General features: G+C 48.3%; 1 protein-coding gene across 3 annotated transcripts in view; it reads right to left on the reverse strand.

The window, feature by feature from the left end:
- Positions 1–15017, reverse strand: part of LOC137327858 (von Willebrand factor C and EGF domain-containing protein-like) — a 351658-nt gene that overhangs the window by 108708 nt on the left and 227933 nt on the right. The gene's annotated exons all lie outside the window — the stretch shown is intronic.

Raw genomic sequence — 15017 nt, forward strand, 5'->3', positions numbered from 1 at the left:
AAGCATGGATGAGGGGTTCAGCAGCAGATGGGCAGAGGGGCGGAAGTGGGCGATATTACAGAGAGGGAGTAGGCAGTCTTGGTGATGGAGAGGATTATGGGGTCAGAAGCACAGCTCACGGTCAAATGGGATGCAGAGGTTGCAAACAGTCTGGTTCAGCCTGAGATAAATGGCCAGGAAGGAGATTGGAATCGGTGGCTAGGGAACAGAATTTGTGGCAGAGGCTTTAGACAATGGCTTCAGTCTTCCTAATGTTCAATTGGAGGAAATTTCAGCTCATCCAAGACTGGATGTTGGACAAGCAGTCTGACAACACAGAAGCAGTGGAGGGGTCGAGGGAGGTGGTGGTGAGTTAGAGATGAGTGTCGTCGGCATACAAGCGGAACTTGATGTTGTGAGTTTAGATGATGTCGCCGAGGGGCAGAATGTAGATGAGAAATAGGAGGGGCTGATGATAACTCCTTGGGGGACTTAACGGGTACGGTAGCATAGTGGTTATGTTACTGGACTAGTAATCCAGAGGCCTGGACTAAAATCCAGAGTCATGAGTTCAAATCCCGCCACAGCAGCTGGCGAATTTAAATTCAATTAATTAATTAAATTCAATTAATTAAATAAAAATCTGGAATTAAAATACTAGTATCAGTAATGATGGCCATGAAACTACCGGATTGTCGTAAAAACCCATCTGGTTCACTAATGTCCTTTAGGGAAGGAAGCCTGCCGTCCTTACCCGGTCTGGCCAAAATGTGACTTCTTAATTGCCCTCTGAAATGGCCGAGCAAGCCACTCAGTTGTAAAATCTCGCGACGAAAAGTCATAACAAGAATAAAACCAGACGGACCACCCGGCATCGGACCTCGAGGCACCGGACACGACAACGGCAAAACACCAAGCCCAGTCGACCCTGCAAGGTCCTCCTTACTAACATCTGGGGACTTGTGCCAAAATTGGGAGAGCTGTCCCACAGACTAGTCAAGCAACAGCCTGACATAGCCATACTTACAGAATCATATCTTTCAGCCAACGTCCCAGACTCTTCCATCACCATCCCTGGGTATGTCCTGTCCCACCGGCAGGACAGACCCACCAGAGGTGGCGGTACAGTGATATACAGTCAGGAGGGAGTGGCCCTGGGAGTCCTCAACATTGACTCTGGACCCCATGAAATCTCATGGCATCAGGTCAAACATGGGCAAGGAAACCTCCTGCTGATTACCACCTACCGCCCTCCCTCAGCTGATGAATCAGTCCTCCTCCATGTTGAGCACCACTTGGAGGGAGCACTGAGGGTAGCAAGGGCACAAAATGTACTCTGGGTGGGGGACTTCGATATCCATCACCAAGAGTGGCTCGGTAGCACCACGACTGACCGAGTCCTGAAGGACATAGCTGCTAGACTGGGCCTGCGGCAGGTGGTGAGCGAACCAACACGAGGGAAAAACTGACTTGACCTCGTCCTCACCATTCTACCTGTCGCAAATGCATCTGTCCATGACAGTATTGGTAGGAGTGACCACCGCACAGTCCTCGTGGAGATCAAGTCCCGTCTTCGCACTGAGGACACCATCCTCTACCACCGTGCTAAATGGGATAGATTCAGAACAGATCCAGCAGCTCAAAATTGGGCATCCATGAGGCGCTGTGGGCCATCAGCAGCAGCAGAATTGTATTCCAGCACAATCTGTAACCTCATGGCCAAGCATATGCCTCACTCTACCATTACCAACAAGCCAGGGGATCAACCCTGGTTCAATGAGGAGTGTAGAGGCGTACCTAAAAATGAGGTGCCAACCTGGTGAAGCTACAACTCAGGACTACGTGCTGCTAAACAGCGGAATCAACATGCTATACACAGAGCTAAGCGATTCCACAACCAACGGATCAGATCAAAGCTCTGCAGTCCTGCCACATCCAGTCGTGAATGGTGGTGGACAATTAAACAACTAACAGAAGGAGGAGGCTCTGCAAACATCCCCATCCTCAATGATGGCGGAGTCCAGCACGTGAGTGCAAAAGACAAGGCTGAAGCATTTGCAACCATCTTCAGCCAGAAGTGCCGAGTGGATGATCCATCTCAGCCTCCTCCCGATATCCCCACCATCACGGAAGCCAGTCTTCGGCCAATTCGATTCACTCCACGTGATATCAAGAAACGGCTGAGTGCACTGGATACAGCAAAGGCTATGGGCCCCGACAACATCCCAGTTGTAGTGCTGAAGACTTGTGCTCCAGAACTAGCTGTGCCTCTAGCCAAGCTGTTCCAGTACAGCTACAACACTGGCATCTACCAGACAATGTGGAAAATTGCCCAGGTATGTCCTGTCCACAAAAAGCAGGACAAATCCAATCCGACCAATTACCGCCCCATCAGTCTACTCTCAATCATCAGCAAAGTGATTTAAAGTATCGACGACAGTGCTATCAAGCGGCACTTACTCACCAATAACCTGCTCACCGATGCTCAGTTTGGGTTCCGCCAGGACCACTCGGCTCCAGACCTCATTACAGCCCTGGTCCAAACATGGACAAAAGAGCTGAATTCCAGAGGTGAAGTGAGAGTGACTGCCCTTGACATCAAGGCAGCATTTGACCGAGTGTGGCACCAAGGAGCCCTAGTAAAATTGAAGTCAATGGGAATCAGGGGGAAAACTCTCCAGTGGCTGGAGTCATACCTAGCACAAAGGAAGATGGTAGTGGTTGTTGGAGGCCAATCATCTCAGCCCCACAACATTTCTGCAGGAGTTCCTCAGGGCAGTGTCCTAGGCCCAACCATCTTCAGCTGCTTCATCAATGACCTTCCCTCCATCATAAGGTCAGAAATGGGGATGTTCGCTGATGTCTGCACAATGTTCAGTTCCATTCGCAACCCCTCAAATAATGAAGCAGTCCGAGCCCGCATGCAGCAAGACCTGGACAACATCCAGGCTTGGGCTCATAAGTGGCAAGTAACATTCGCACCAGATAAGTGCCAGGCAATGACCATCTCCAACAAGAGAGAGTCTAACCACCTCCCCTTGACATTCAACGGCATTACCATTGCCGAATCCCCCACCATCAACATCCTGGGGGTCACCATTGACCAGAAACTTAACTGGACCAGCCATATAAATACTGTGGCTACGAGAGCAGGTCAGAGGCTGGGTATTCTGCGGCGAGTGACTCACCTCCTGACTCCCCAAAGCCTTTCCACCATCTACAAGGCACAAGTCAGGAGTGTGATGGAATACTCTCCACTTGCCTGGATGAGTGCAGCTCCAACAACACTCAAGAAGCTCGACACCATCCAAAATAAAGCAGCCCGCTTGATTGGCACCCCATCCACCACCCTAAACATTCACTCCCTTCACCACCGGCGCACTGTGGCTGCAGTGTGTACCATCCACAGGATGCACTGCAGCAACTCGCCAAGGCTTCTTCGACAGCACCTCCCAAACCCGCGACCTCTACCACCTAGAAGGACAAGAGCAGCAGGTACATGGGAACAACACCACCTGCACGTTCCCCTCCAAGTCACACACCATCCCGACTTGGAAATATATCGCCATTCCTTCATTGTCGCTGGGTCAAAATCCTGGAACTCCCTTCCTAACAGCACTGTGGGAGAACCTTCACCACACGGACTGCAGCGGTTCAAGAAGACGGCTCACCACCACCTTCTCAAGGGCAATTAGGGATGGGCAATAAATGCCGGCCTCGCCAGCGACGCCCACATCCCGTGAACGAATAAAAAAAAAGAGGTTACGGAGTAGGAAGAGAAGCAGGAGATTCTCTGGCTGCGACTGGATAGGTAAGAGTAGAACCAGGCGAAGCCAGTCCCACTCAGCTGGACAACGAAGGAGGATGGTGTGGTCAATTGTGTCAAAAGCTGCAAATGGGTCGAGAAGGATGAGGGGGGATAGTGCACCACTGCTCCAGTCACAGATGATATCACTTCTGACTTTGATTAGGACCGTTTCAGTGCTGTGGCAGGGGCGGAGATCTGATTTGAAAAGTTCAAACATGGAGTTGGGGGAAAGATGGGCACGGATTTGGGAGGCGACAGCATGTTCAAATGTGTGCATTTAGGGTAGGAATATTTTGGAAATAAATTAAAAGAGTAAGAAGAAAGGGCAATGAATGGAACTACATTAACTCACCTTCTCTCACCCCTCCCACTCCTCAATTATATTTTGATCAGTTCTATTAAAATAACTCAATTATTGAACAGTTTTCAGATCCAACAAGAGGTCCACACATCACGAGGAGACTTTCCACTGCTTTCCACCTGTTTCTTTGCTCAAAAACAAGAAACCGTCAGTTAATAATCTGACGGGGACCTTATGCATCCATTTGCCCACCTGAATCACCGTTCTTTAAATGGGTGCCCAGCACCCCTGCCCAAAACAGGCTGGAGGCTGTTTAAATATGCAAATCGGGGTTATACACCTGTTGTAGGAACCCGTTTGAAACTTTCAACGAGAAAAAGCGAAGCACGAGTGGCACATGCTAATTCCACTTTCTCTAGGCATTGAGAGGCCTAACTGGTGGTCATTAATGTGACTTCTAAAAGGTTAGTTTAACCTTTTTGTAGGGCCAGGAGGAGCAGCAATGCTCCCCTGGGCCCCACAAAAATCTTCTAGACCGCTGTCAGCCTATTCTCGTGGCACCCCCCCGCCAACCACCGCCCCCCACCCCACCAACCCCCAGTATCCGCTCAGTTGGCGCCTGCAGCTCGCCAAGAAAATGTTAATGAGACCCAAACCTGAAAGTGGTTCGAGCCTCCCGACTGCCAGGTTGGTTGGGTTTTTAAAACAAATTGTTCTCTATCTTTATTTTCTGCTCTATTTTAGATAGCGTAGCCCAGGTCTAACAATTGCACTCAATCACGGTAAATTGCATACCGAGACTAGGCAGAATGTGAATCTGGATTAAAGAAAATATCACACTGTTACACAGCTAAACTACTATTCAGGATTTATTTACAAATAAAGTGACATATAGAGGCAAAAGGTTACCGACAAAATACCGAACAACTTGAGCGAGAGAGCTGGAATCTGTCCAAAAAGGGTTAGTATACCCTCTTCAGAAGGGTACCTTTTTACAGTTTGTTGGAATAGAATCTGCTAATTGAACAGATTCTTTGGTGCACAAATGGCAGTCTCGGAATGTATGTTTTAGGGATAAGATTTTATACATGGATCATTGCAGCGTCAGGCAACCACAAAGTCTGGTGCATTTTCACTGGAACTGAAGACCAGCAGCCAGAACTGGGATATTTACCCTGTGTAACTTCTTTGATGCAAAGACTTTTCTTTTGAAGCAGTCAAGCAAACCAAAAGTTAAAAGACCTCAAACTTTGGCAGAAAACCAGACAAAAGCATGTAACCGTTGCATTTACTCTTGGAATTCTCCACCAGACTATTTTCACACATGGCCACAACTGGAAATGTCAGGGTAACTTGTGTGAAGCTCCATTTCCGACACGGAGCCCTGCTCAATAGGGACGTGGCTCAAAGTTGCGAGCACACGAGGTCAACGCACCCAATTTGAGGTGCTCCTGACCTTCCAGTGATTAATTTTAAACGATCAAAAACTTGGGAGCGTCGCAAATCGGGCCCACTGATCTATGGTCCCTTTAAGTGAGGCTCTGAGTCTGGGAGGGGAGCCTTACAAGTATTTAGCCTTACACCTCCGTCTGGCAAAATCTACATCCAGTAACACTTTAATCATGCTGCCCCGACACGAAGGGAATTCTTTGTCTGTTAATCCATAGACAGCAATGCTACCTGGTTCAGATATTATGGGCTCAATTTTCCCGGGAAATTGCGGGTGCATTGGGGGTGGGGAGGGCTCCGAAAATCGCGGAAATCCCGTTCGGGTTCGGAAGCCGGCTCCAACTCGCAATTAAAGAGCCAAATGCACCTCATTGACGTACTTAAGGCACTTTGCTTGTGACCGATTACTTGGTTGTAACAATTTTTAATTTACCTGGGTGGCTTGCCCAACACTTCTGATTCACACCTGGTGAAACTAAGTGTGAAGGGCCGGATCAGGGAAAGAGAAACAAAATAAAGTACATCAAAAACCATTGAAGGAAGTTAAAACACAAAATCAGCCTACCTTTCCACCTTTCTCCGATGTCCGATGTCTCCTGCTCCGATGCCCCCCTCTTCACCCCCTCGATGGTCCCCCTGTTCCCCCCCCCCGATGTCCTCCCAATATTGCCCTCTTCAGCGCCCCCCCCTATGTCCCCCCAACCTTTCCCTTTTCACCACCCGATGTCCCCCCGACCTTCCCCTCTTCATCCCTCCTCTCACCCCCGATCTTCCCCTTTTCACCCTCCCAATCTACCCTTCTCGCCCCCCAGACATTCCTCTCTTCACCCCCCCCCGACCTTCCCCTCTTCACCCCCCTCTCACCCCCGACCTTCCCCTTTTCACCCTCCCAATCTACCCTTCTCGCCCCCCTGATCTTCCACTCTCCCCCCCTCCCGAACTTCCGTTCCAGCGCCGGATGACGTCTCACTCTCTCTCTTTCTCTCCCCTCCGCACCTCACGTTGCAGCTCCTGATGACAGCCAGCCTGTCAATCAGACTGTCAATCAGCCTGTCAATCAGGCTGGCTGCCGGGCACGAAACCTGGAGAGGACGTTAATCATCAGCAATCAACACGCGATCGCGCCGGAAACGGTAAGTTTTGTTTATTCGGGTTTGCCACGCGCACCTTCACCACCCCCCCACCCCGACCCCGCTGCCAACCCGCCACCATTTCAAAATTGAGCCCTTTGTAACTTAATTTGAAAGGCTCCACTGACAGCACAGAGCCCCATGCCTAGCGAATGCAGTCACAAAATCAGGCACACAGGCACCATGCATTGTACTTTGTGGAGATAAAATTGGCTCGAGTTCAGGATGCTGCACGGACGGCACAGTGCAAACCTCTTTAGAGCTATGAAGATTATGTCAATTGGTCACATGCCTAATTTCACTTCTTTTCTTGCCAGCTCCAACTCGGTTACAGGCCTCGCCTGTATAATGGGTGTAATAATGCTGCACTGCACTGGCCTGCAGAAGTGGGCTTTTTATGGCTGATGTCAATTTGAAAAGTAGTTATAAACTTTGCGGTCTCTTTTTGAGTAAGCATTTCTTTTGGCTGAATTTTGCTTAGTTCAAAAAATTTATGTTGTTGTGGAGGGTTGAATTTTTGCATTGGAAGACTTTTGTTTGCCAATAGTTTTCTATTAAATTGCTTGCAGCGTGCAATTTAACTTGCAATGATGCTAAGGACTGGGATTTCTTAAAGAATTCCTATTAATGCTCCCTGATTTAAATTGAACAATATTACAGGAATGGGACAAAATGCTTAACCTGAATGAAAGTGGGCACCTAAATCTTTTTTTCCTCATGATTCAGTGATTGATGTTGGTAACTTAGAAAAAAAATATGTATATCACTCTCCTCTGCATCCTTTTCCCTCCTCCCAACCTATACAGCGTAAGCAGGTGCTGACCCCTTCTAACCTCCATCTCTGGAGGATAAGCTTCCAGCCACCAACATCTAGGTCTGACAAGGTGCTGCCTCTCTGGTCAAGGATCTAGTTTACACTCCTATTCAGAGAGTACACTGAGCAGAAACTTTTAAAAACTTAATAACTTAGTAACTTCTTGACCCAGAGTATGGTTAGAATGTGCAACTCGCTACCACGAGGAGTAGTTGAGGCGAATAGCATAGATGCATTTATAGGGAAGCTAGATAAACAAATGAGGGAGCAAGGAATAGAAGGTGGAGCATAAATACTGGCATGGTCCAGTTAGACCCGTTTCTGTGTTGTATATTTTATGTAATTCTACATAATATATTTTAACCCATTCAACACCTCCCAACCCAGGGCGAGCAGGCACGCCTCCAAATACTATTTTGCCATCCTAGGATGAATTGGCATGGTATCTCAGAACCCATACAGTAATTCGGAGTTCAGCAGTAAAGCTCATTCTAACTCATTCACCCTGGGGCAGCCACAAGGCGATGCTGTCCACCCAACACTATGCACGGGCAAGGCACTGTCAACCCAGCCCCATCCAGAGGTAAACACAAGTAAGGCCTGCCAACCCAACTCAATCCCATCCAGGTGCAAACACAAGCAGATACAGTCAACCCTATCCCATCCATGGGCAAATACATGCCAGTACAGTCAACCCAATTCCATCCATGGGCAAACACAAGCAAGTACAGTCAACCCAATCCCATCCAGGGGCAAACACAATCAGGCATGGTCAACCCAATCCCATCCATGGGCAAATACATGCCAGTAGAGTCAACCCAATCCCATCCATGGGCAAATACATGCCAGTAGAGTCAACCCAATTCCATCCATGGGCAAACACAAGCAGGCATGGTCACCCCAATCCCATCCAGGGGCAAACACAAGCAGGCACCGTCAACCCAATTCCATCCAGGAGCAAACACAATCAGGCACCGTCAACCCAATTCCATCCAGGGACAAACACAATCAGGCACCGTCAACCCAATCTCATCCAGGGGCAAACACAATCAGGCACCGTCAACCCAATTCCATCCAGGGGCAAACACAATCAGGCATGGTCAACCCAATCCCATCCAGGGGCAAACACAAGCAGGCACCGTCAACCCAATTCCATCCAGGGGCAAAAACAAGCAGACACCGTCAACCCAATTCCATCCAGGAGCAAACACAATCAGGCACCGTCAACCCAATTCCATCCAGGGGCAAACACAATCAGGCACCGTCAACCCAATTCCATCCAGGGGCAAACACAATCAGGCACCGTCAACCCAATCCCATCCAGGGGCAAACACAAGCAGGCATGGTCAACCCAATCCCATCCAGGGGCAAACACAAGCAGGCACCGTCAACCCAATTCCATCCAGGGGCAAACACAATCAGGCACCGTCAACCCAATTCCATCCAGGGGCAAACACAATCAGGCACCGTCAACCCAATCCCATCCAGGGGCAAACACAAGCAGGCATGGTCAACCCAATCCCATCCAGGGGCAAACACAAGCAGGCACCGTCAACCCAATTCCATCCAGGGGCAAAAACAAGCAGGCATGGTCAACCCAATGCCATTCATGGGCAAACACAAACAGGCATGGTCACCCCAATCCCATCCAAGGGTAAACACAAGCAGGCACGGTCAACCCAATCCCATCCAGGGACAAACACAAGCAGGCATGGTCAACCAAAAGCCATTCATGGGCAAATACAAGCAGGCATGGTCAACCCAATCCCATCCAGAGGCAAACACAAGCTGGCACGGTCAACCCAATCGCATCCAGGGATAAACACAAGCAGGCATGGTCAACCCAATCCCATCCAGGGGCAAACACAATCAGGCATGGTCAACCCAATCCCATCCAGGGGTAAACACAAGCAGACATGGTCAACCCAATTCCATCCAGGGGCAAATGCAAGCAGGCATGGTCAAACCAATCCCATCCAGAGGCAAACACAAGATGGTATTGTCCAATCAACTTCAGTAGAGTAAATACAAGCTTTGATGATCTTAATGGCCCAAGTTGCTATTTCTCATGTCTGACTGTATGTAAGTTAAAGCAAGTACTGCCAGCCGAATGTCCAAGCCAACATTAGAGAATTCCTGCTCTGGGAAAAGCGGCCAGATGCTGAGGAAGAGAAATCAATGCATCTTCATGATATGACTGTTTTTTTGCAATGTACTTGATTCACACTTCACTCTTTCACAGGATGCCACACAAATAGGAAACAGATTTAATCGATAACAAGAAAAACAACACAGAGGAAATGAAACACCATACATTGTAAATGTGGTTCTATAAATCCCCAGACAAGTTATTGACAGTGAAAGGGTCTCACACACACGTACACATCTGAATCTGAATGCGCATTCACCGAATGTTTCAAGCACTGCAACAAATCTATTTAAATATTTTCATGTGGTTGCAAGGCTTAATTGTGTGTAATGTGGTTTACTTTATGATGCAAGAGAAATCTAATAGTGATAATTAACTGGAAGGTGTGTTTAACAGTTGGTATTTACAGCCCCCTTTATTGCCCTGCCAAGAAGGAATGTTACACCATGTCATTTATAATAACACACCATATCCATTAGCCCCCAGATTTACAGCCCTGCCATTGCATTAGCTTGCTTCAGAAATATGCCAAAGATCAAAACTTAAATCAGTGAACTTAGACCAAAGTCTGGGCCATTAGCCAGGCAATTAAAGCAATGCCAACCCTCCCCCCCTCCCCTCGCCCCCCACCCCTCCCTCCCCCCTCAACCCAGACAACTATAAACTTTAGTCATGTCACTCCAATCTTCCTGCTGGTATTTGGATTACATCTACTAGGGGGTAAATTTTAACTCCCAAGAACAGATGGGTTGGGGGCTGGTGGGGAGAAAAATACTCTGTTTTCAGAGCAGGAACAGGACCCGGCTCCAACACACCTGCCTCTGGATTTAACCCAGGCAGGTTTGTCTGCGTGTGGAGAGCAGACACCAGGAAGTCCAGCCCCCACTTGAAGCCGGTGGACTGATACTTAAAAGGACAATGTACCTCATTGAGATACTTGAGGTACTTAATATTTTGTGCATTGGAATAATGAAATAAATTTAACTGTACCTGTTCAGGTTTCCCATCGCTTCCGATTCATGTCAGGTGAAAGCAGGTGGGAAGGGCCGGATCCAGGAGGTGAGTGTTTTTATTGCACTGTTTGTGATCCCGGAGGAACAAGAGTGATTCATCCAGACCCAACAAGCTCAACTGGCCTACGGGCCCCCCACAATCGACCACCCCCACCCCCTGCCACTGATGATGCCCCCCTCCCCCGATGGTGGAACCCCCCCCCTGCCATGTGGACCCCACAACCTCCAACTCTTCACCCGACTTCCAGCGATCTCCGATCTTCTTCTCAGAACCCCGACCTCTTCCTCGGCCGCGCCCCCCGACCTCTTCCTCGGCCGCGCCCCCCGACCTCTTCCTCGGCCGCGCCCCCGACCTCTTCCTCGGCCGCGCCCCCGACCTCTTCCTCGGCCGCGCCCCCGACCTCTTCCTCGGACGCGCCCCCCGACCTCTTCCTCGGCCGCGCCCCCGACCTCTTCCTCGGCCGCGCCCCCGACCTCTTCCTCGGCCGCGCCCCCGACCTCTTCCTCGGCCGCGCCCCCGACCTCTTCCTCGGCCGCGCCCCCGATCTCTTCCTCGGCCGCGCCCCCGACCTCTTCCTCGGCCGCGCCCCCGCAATCTTCTCCCCTGCCCCCACCCCGATCTTCTCCCCGCCCCCCCCCCCCACCCCCGATCGTCTCCCTGGCCCTCCCTTCCCGATCTTCTCCCCGGCCTATGATTCCTCACTCCCTCTTATCCCCGGATGCAGCAGGTCTTGCTGGCCGCCAGCCAGCATCTCAATCAGGCAGGCTGTTGGGCGCGAAACGCGGAAGTGCAATTGATGGGCCTCATTAATGCTTACCTTCCGGGTTTCGCATCTGGCAATCATTCCCCCCCAGCCCCCTGACCCCCACCCCCCCACCTACCCACCCCACTCCCTTCTGGGCTGGAAGTTAAAATTTACCCCCAGATCTCTAGATACAACTCACATCGAAAGTGGATTGTTACCGAAGTGCATCTGGTCTGATGATTGCAGAGTTCTGATGAGTGCAAAACAAACCTGTTTCTCTCTAGGACAGGAGGAGGACAGGACAGGATCGATGCCACATCCTGTGCATGCGCTCTTATACATCACACCCTGTGGGTGCATGCGCATTTAACACAGTACATTGCAACACAAAACAGGTGTAATGCGCCTGAGCCAACTATTGTTTTCTTTGACTACAGGCAAAACTGCAGGCAAGAGGTACATGGCAGGCACGGTGGTGGAACACATGGGTGCAGCGAGCCAACTTGCCACTGAATCCAGCATCGTTTTACACTGCAGTCCATGAGGAAACATACATAGAGGTCAGTTTACATTACAGCACAAATCAAAGCAAACGTTTGGCCAACTTCGTACTTGTAAACCGAGGTCAGAATTTGAGCTTCACCCAAAGCTGCAGCTGCCAATGTAAACTGGACAACAGATGACATTGAGTGAAAATTAACAGGACGGTAGATGACCAAAAAAAATGCAAATCCACTGAAATATCTAGAACTGGGCTCGTTCTTTTCAAAGCTACAAAGAGCAAGATTTAACTAAACCGCGTGAGGTTCCCCTGAGAGCAGCTCTCCGTCAACAGAAACATGTGAGCAAATGCAGAGGAAATCTAAAGATAACACTGAACACAAATTCGCTGCATTGTTTCCAGACTGGCTACTGACATGATTCCTATGGAGAACTGTCATTTCATAATAATAAATTCATCAGGAAGACGCACTCAGACTGCCCTAGTTATTACGGGACAGTGTTTCTCCGTGAAAACCAAATCAGCAGACAGCCAGACACTCATGGGGATTAGTGACATGCCAATGTCCACACTCACTGTTTAGGCAGGGTACCTGAGGACAGCTTCCCTTGTTAAATGGGAGGGACAGCAAGACTGCCTCTTTGAAGAGAGTCCAGGGGCCACAGCAGAAAATATGTGTCAAATTCTGTCCGAAATATCGAACCAATAGATTATTATTCAACAGAGCATCTAACCAGTGACAAACGCACAAACGCGGAGAGATATTTGTGAATTATGGATTCTTCCTGTTCAGAAAAGTGACGCCATGCCTGACCACCAATAGACACAAATGTTGTCCATATGGAAAGACAAAAGTAATTTCTTACTCCCAAAAGGCAGATACAGTGGTCGCTTCCAATGGTGTTGAAGTAGTGGTGAGTGCAGATTGCAGATTCTTGGTAAAGAGGTCCACATTGACCAATGCATTCAGCAATATCTGCAACCAAGCCACACAAGAAAAGGCCAGTAGGTCCATCAAGTCCACCCCTTCGCAATCTAACTTCTTTGTTACATGTTTCACCTCAATTATTTAATTTATTGAGGGCAGGTTTTGCTCTGAATCCCAAACATTACCAAGTGAAACTCCAGAATGTTCACTCCTGGCTGGTTGTTTCCCACAGATATATTTTCTTGGTCTCAGCAGCACAGGAACCCTTGTACATGTCAGTCTAAATTGGGCAAGTGGATGATTATCCACAGGGGGAGTAGGAGGAGACAGGAAGAAGCAACACAAGAAAACCCTGTATGTCTGGACTTGTCCCAAAGTTTTAATACCTACGATGAGGACAAGGACAGAGGTACAGGGGAGAATAAGCAACACAATGGTATTGTGCAGTAAGAGATTACCGACAGAGAAAAGAGTGACACTATTCACAAGGATAGGTGATGTTAGAAATTGGTACTCCATTATTAGAGGCATTGACAGCCTAATCTGTAGAAGCAGTCAGGAGCCACAAACAGCGTGTTGCCTGCCAGGCTAAGGTAAAGGACGTAATGGAGAACGTGGAAAAACCTCTGTGAAGGAAGGGAAAACAGTCAGAAGTCATGGTTCATGTAGGAACCAATAACATATTGGAAAGAGTAGACGGAGGTCTTGCTAAGGGAGTTTGAATAGCTGGGATCTAGATTGAAATGCAGGATTTCAAGGCAGTAATCTCAGGGCTAAACATGGAGCCACATGCTGGACCAGTCAGGCAGAAACAAATTACATACGTCAATTCATAGCTAAGAAACGGTGTGGACGGAAGAGTTTTAGCTTCCTAGGTCAATTTCCAGGGGCAGGGTGAAGCTATCCAGATGGCATGGGGAGAGGCATAAACAAAACAGACCACAAAAAAGGAAATGAATGGTACAGAATAAGCTTTCCAACAAAATAGCCAAGTTGGAATTATATCGTGCAAAAGGGAGAAAAATAGCTGTAGAGGTTTTCTACAGACCATGAGGACAAATGAACAGGGGGACAGGTTACTTTATGAAGAGACAGGCATGTACGGACAGAAAAGTTATACTGTGGTGGGAGTTTGACTAACCCATTGTTAACGGGGAATGCCCGTGGTCTCAAATCTGAGCTCCTCAGTACTGTATGACTGCTTTCTGGCCGAGAGCGTAAGAGATGCTATGGGTTGCAACTCATATCTCGATGATAGCATACTGGGAAAGGAATGACCGGCATCCTTAGGTGCCAATACCAAAATCAATCCTCAGGCATACAACCATAAGAGGGCCAGCTTCAAGGCAATGAGGGAAGAACTTAATTCATTTCACTGGGGGGTAGAAATCAAGAAAACGTCAGTTAAGAACAAAAGGAATACCTTTACAACTTACTATTGAATACTAAGTATATACCAAAGATTAGTAAGTACAGATTAAAGGAATGTGACTACAAATGGATTAATAAGATAATATGAAGAGAAACAAACTCTGCAAAACCTACAGATAAAATGGAGAAAAACCACTGGTAAGAAATTAAGAACCTCTTAAAATATTTATCAGGGTGCTCAGGGTGGAAAAGAGAACTAGAAATGTGGACAGCTTTAGAATTCAAACACAACAGTGAGACATTCTTCCAGTTATGTAACAGCAACAGGGTTATGAAAGGAGAATTAAGATTTCTTAAAGGACGCAAATGGGGTTGAAACAGAGAATGAACTAGAAACATAAGAAATAAGAGCAGGAGCAGGCCATATGGCCCCTCGAGCCTGCTGCACCATTCAATAAGATCATGGCTGATCTTTAACCACAACTCCACTTTCCCACCCGATCCCCATATCCCTTGATTCCCCTAGAGTCCAAAAATCTATCGTTCTCAGCCTTGAATATACTCAATGACTGAGCATCCACAGCCCTCTGGGGTGGAGAATTTTAAATATTCACGACCCTCTGAGTGAAGAAATTCCTCCTCGTCGCAGTCCTAAAATTGTTGACATGCTGGCCATGGTGTTCCGCCTGTACACTTACCAACCCACGATTTTCCACCATTTGTTTTAGTGGATGGGGAAATCGCATACTGCTGAGCGCACAAGCAGAAAACCTCAGTGATTTCTTCCTGGAAGTATTTACTAGGGAAGACAATAATCGTATGTCACC

This window comes from Heptranchias perlo, chromosome 12 (genome assembly GCF_035084215.1).
Source record: "Heptranchias perlo isolate sHepPer1 chromosome 12, sHepPer1.hap1, whole genome shotgun sequence".
In the NCBI taxonomy this organism is placed as follows: Eukaryota; Metazoa; Chordata; class Chondrichthyes; order Hexanchiformes; family Hexanchidae; genus Heptranchias; species Heptranchias perlo.